Here is a 5,056-nt window from a genome sequence, read left to right as displayed (position 1 = left end):
TTTTTTTTTGGGCCGAGCAAGCATTTATTTTTAAAGTGTGCAAGAAATATAATGTATAATATATAATAGGTAATATTTTAAATGGTGTGTGTAAAAGTTTTAGGCTCAAATTCTCGCAAATACTCAAATTTGAAAATTCAAGGAATAAATACTTAAATTTTATTTACCGGGTTTGAAAATGATAATTTTCAATACTTAAATATTTTGATGTCACAACGATAAATAAAATATTTCAACAATAAACAGTGCGATTAAAATAATTTAAACAAACTATACTAACGTTTAAAAGTAATTTAAATAAATACACAAGCGGAAATAAAAACTTTTAAAATGATTTGGACTATTAAAAAGGATTTAAATAAATAATCTAGACATTTAAAATAATTTAAAATAACTAGCCGCTAAACTTAGGTTATTTAAAATAAATAAGTTGGACACTCGAAAATATTTAAACAAATAAGTTAAGCAGTTAAAATCATTTGAAAGAATAAACTAAACAATTAAAATCATTTAAATATGCAAACTTAAACTTTTAAAATATTAAAAAAATTAAGTTGCACAATAAAAATCATTTTGACAAATAAACTTAAACAATTAAAAACATTAATTAAATAGTTAGTACAATAAAAATCATTTGAATAAATAATAAAATATTTTATTAACACATAATTTCACATAAAGAATTTAAATCAATTAAACCTAAAAATAATAATCCTAATATTTATTTAATTTAATACATGTGATTTAGTAGATTGGATTTTAGGCGTCACACTTCTCCTTTCTACCGATAATTCTGAGTTGTCTCTCCATGTATGACAGGTTTGGATCTAACTGAACCTCAGCCGGATGCAACACATGTGATTCATTAGCCACATACTGTCTAAGAAAAGATACGTGGAATACATCGTGGATACTGGAAAGATATGGAAGTAATGCCAGATGGTAGGCAACATCTCCGATCTTCTCCAAAATCTGGAATGACCCAATGAACCTCGGTGCTAACTTGCCTTTCAGGCCAAATCTCATCACCTTCTAGAAAGGTGAAACCCTCAAAAACATATGCTCTCCTGGATCAAATTGTAAAGGCCTACGCTGTGTGTTGGAATGTAGTTGCTCAGTTCCATTTTACAAGATTAAGTGATTTTAAACATATTAGAAAATGATATATAATTTTAAAAGTGTCAAAACATATTTAAGGAGTCATTATTTGGTTAAAATAAGTGAAAAATCAGATATGGAACATCCAAAAATGGTAGGGAGGGTCTCAGGGGTCTCAGACAGTCCAGAAGTAGCCAAACGAGTTTGGAAGGACCGAAGCGGTTTGGAGCATCCGGACCAAAACAGACCATCCGATCCCAGAACGGATCGTACAATCTCAACCGTGAACCAGGTTTCAAAGTTCTCTCTACACGTGGAATCCATGCACAGATCAGAGTGTCTGAACCCAGATCGGAGCGTCCGATCCCTAGCCTATAAATAGTCCAAAACTCATTTTTATATGCAAATTCCAAAGGTTTTCGAACTCTTAAGTCTATAATTGAGTGTTTTGGTTTATATTCTCGAGGGTTGGGCACTAGCGAGGTGCTACGGGACTTGTAGCGGAGCTGTGCTTGGGTCAGGGCCTTCGACTTCAGCGGGCTAACGACGGTTTACCCGTACTAGCGTGCTGAGCATTAGCACTCACGTCTAGTTGTTTTTTGTTCGTCTGGACACATCATTCGACGGGGAACTTATAGGTTAATTTCTCCCAGGGATTTGGAGAGTAGGTGGCAACTAAGACATGATTGCGAGGTTATCCATTAGGTATAAGTTATTTCCGCAGTTACTCTGATTATGATTGATTATTTTTTAACTACATGCTTAAGTTTCTGATTAGTAGGTGATCACAGTGCGTGTCACTACATGGCATAACTAGTCAATCTATCTTGAGCAGTTCTGGATATTCGTCTGGATATTCGTCTGACCATCGCTTAGTCATCGAGCCATGTAATCGAATGCTCCGATTTGGTACTTCGGATGGTCCGATCTGTTCCATGTGTCAATTCCCATCATGAAACCTCATGAATTACTTCTCTGAAGGAGTTCGGAAGTTCTGATTTGCAGCTCAGACGTCGGAACTGTACCTTTACTTCCGAACTACTCAATTGCTTCCGAAGTGTAATAGTTCGAACCTCGTTATGAACTGTACCCTTGCTTCCTAACTACTTATTTGCTTCCGAAGTGTAAGAGTTCGAACTTTTCGTACTACCCTTACATCCGAACTTGTAACATGCATATTTTGGTGCTTCCGAACTATCCGATGGTTCCGAATTCAAATCCGCGAAGAAAATAGCCAGATGAAAGAAAAAAAACTTTCTGTAGCAATGCAAAAGTTCGAAAATGTAAAAAATTAAAATTAGAGAATCTCTGCCAGACTTTGATGAAAGATTCAGTAATATTATCATTGAACTAGAAGCTCTGGGCAAATAATACAGCAATAGGGAATTGGCTCGTAAAGTGACGAGAGTGTTGGGGTACAATAATTTTTCCTGCTGGTAGAGTGATCGAATCATGGCGCTTGGGCTGCTGTACAGTTTAAAAGATTTGAGTTGCACCATTACTACCAACTATAGATTTTGATAAAGCGACAAACTCTCGATCCTATAGAGAGCACTGCCCAAAGATTGGGATGTTAAGACCATGGAAATGAGAGAGTCCAAGGATCTTAGCAAGTTAGAACTGCATGAATTGTTTGCCGATCTAAAGGCATATGAGTTTGATCTGGAAGTTAGAAGTGGAGAAGAACCTTCATCAATCCAGTCCACTAAAGATCTTACTGTTGCCACAGATATCACAACCGCTACTGCAACTGAAGTAGTACCTTAGAAAACTGCTGAGAAAATCAGCAACGAAGCCATGTCACTTTTTGTGAAGTTCTCAAGATTCATGAAGAACAATCAGAGGGTGTACCAAAACCTAATAGAAACTTCAAGAAGGAAGCCCATGTTGGAGATATGGCTTGTTTTAAATGTGAAAATACTGGAAATTTTATTGGTGAATGCCCAAAGCCTAATAAAGCTGAACCAAGAAAGTAGAAAGAATACAGCAGAAATGACAAAAAAATCCAGAAGAGAAAGAAAATCTATGATTGCAGAAGACATCAAATCCAAGTGGGCATTATCTAGTTTTGAGTCTTATGATTCATAATCCCAGTCAATTGATAGTGATGATGAAAGAGTTCAATGCCTAATGGTTGATGTTGTTCCAAAAACAAATGATGATGAGGTATTTGATTTTAACTTTGAGAAATTTGCACAACATGATTTTAGCTAATGCTTTGCATGATATGGCAAAAGAATATCAAAGACTTTCTCAATCATTTGAGGAAGTTAGAGATGAAAACAAAAGCTTAAAAGAACCAACAAGCTCAATTGCATTCAGCAAAGAAATTATGTAGCTCTAAAAGCAGAAGTTAGTAAGTTGAAAACTAAGAATGAGAGAGTAAATGCAACATACCAAAAAACATTGGAGGAAAAGAAAAAGTTCAAACTTCTGGTAAATTCATGGAATAAATCTTTTGTTTCATTGGAGAAGATGTAGAAATTGTAGAAGTGATCCAGTGATAAGCCAGACTTGGCTTCGTAAAAATGAATGCTCATCTTCTGAAATTGGTATTCAATCACAACTGGATAAAGGCAAAGGAAAATATATTAAATTTATGAATTCTAGTATGATACATGAAGAGAAACATGTTATTCAGATTTAAAATCTTGTAGCTCAATAGGACAGTAAAAGGAATTTTGGTGTTTGTTAGGAGCAACCTAAGAAAAACAGCTATGGGTAAATAGATCCAGCAAAGGATCTATGTCCAAAAGACATTCTTCCATGAAGGCCAAACCTTACCAAAGAATAGAATACCTATACAGAAGAGGTATAAACTAGAAAATAAGGAAAACATGCGAGAACAACATCCTAAAGTGCACTTTGTTAAAAATCATTCTAGTAGAATTGATAACGCACACACTTATTTGGATACCAGAAGTACTACATCCTTTAAGGTGACCCGAATGTGGGTTCTAAAAGTACTAAGTAGTTTTGGACCCAAATATATTGAGGTACCAGTAACTTACATTTGTGATTGGAGGAAATGAAGAGAATACTAATGTTGGTAGCTCAATATGGTATCTAGATAGTGGTTGTTCAAGACATATGATAGGACAAACTTTATTGATTTCAGAAATCACACATGCTCATGGTTTTGTTGTCTTAAAAGGAAACAAGGATGAAAAAACATATTATTGGAATGTGAATCAGCCCGACCATCCTACATGCTTGGTAGCATCTCATAGTGACAAGCACTGGATTTGGAACAAGTGGCTAAATCATTTAAATTTCATATCCATCAACAATTTAAGGAAGCGTAACTCGGTAACTGGTCTGCTTGACCTTAAATTTGTTAAAAATAATGTGTTTTCTACATCTCAATGAGGCAAACATGTGAGATTAAGATTCAAGAACAAAGGCAGTAAATCAAATTCAAGATGTTTGGAGCTACTGCATCTGGATTTGTTCGGACCTATCTTTATAATTATTTTAGGGGTCATGAAGTATACTTTAGTTATTGTTTATGATTTATATAGATTTACTTGTGTTATATTTCTCAGTGGTAAACATCACATCAGTATCTATATGATCAACCTTCTAAAATGAGTTAAAAATGAAAATTTTGTTTCATTCAATAGAGTCAGAAGTGATCGTCCCAACCAGAAAAAAGATCATATTCCTGATCTTGTTATGTTCTCTGTTGAACATCAGCAGGAAATGAAGGAACTTCTGTCTACTGAGCCTGAAGCTTCTCAAATTGTGGTTACTGATGCTTTAGCACTCAACATAGTAAATCCATCCTCTCCATCACTCTCTGACTCTGACCCTATTGATGATCCATCTGGTTTTATGGTCATTTTTTTTTCTAGAAATCCTGGTGCATCATCTTCTTCGCCCTCCAAGCAATCCTAAATAACATTTATAAAGAAACACATGCTTGTTGACTCTTCTGAACCTGAAACCACCTTTTGCA

This window comes from Henckelia pumila, chromosome 3 (assembly GCF_033568475.1).
Source record: "Henckelia pumila isolate YLH828 chromosome 3, ASM3356847v2, whole genome shotgun sequence".
Taxonomy (NCBI): Eukaryota; Viridiplantae; Streptophyta; class Magnoliopsida; order Lamiales; family Gesneriaceae; genus Henckelia; species Henckelia pumila.
This window is presented reverse-complemented; position numbering follows the sequence as displayed.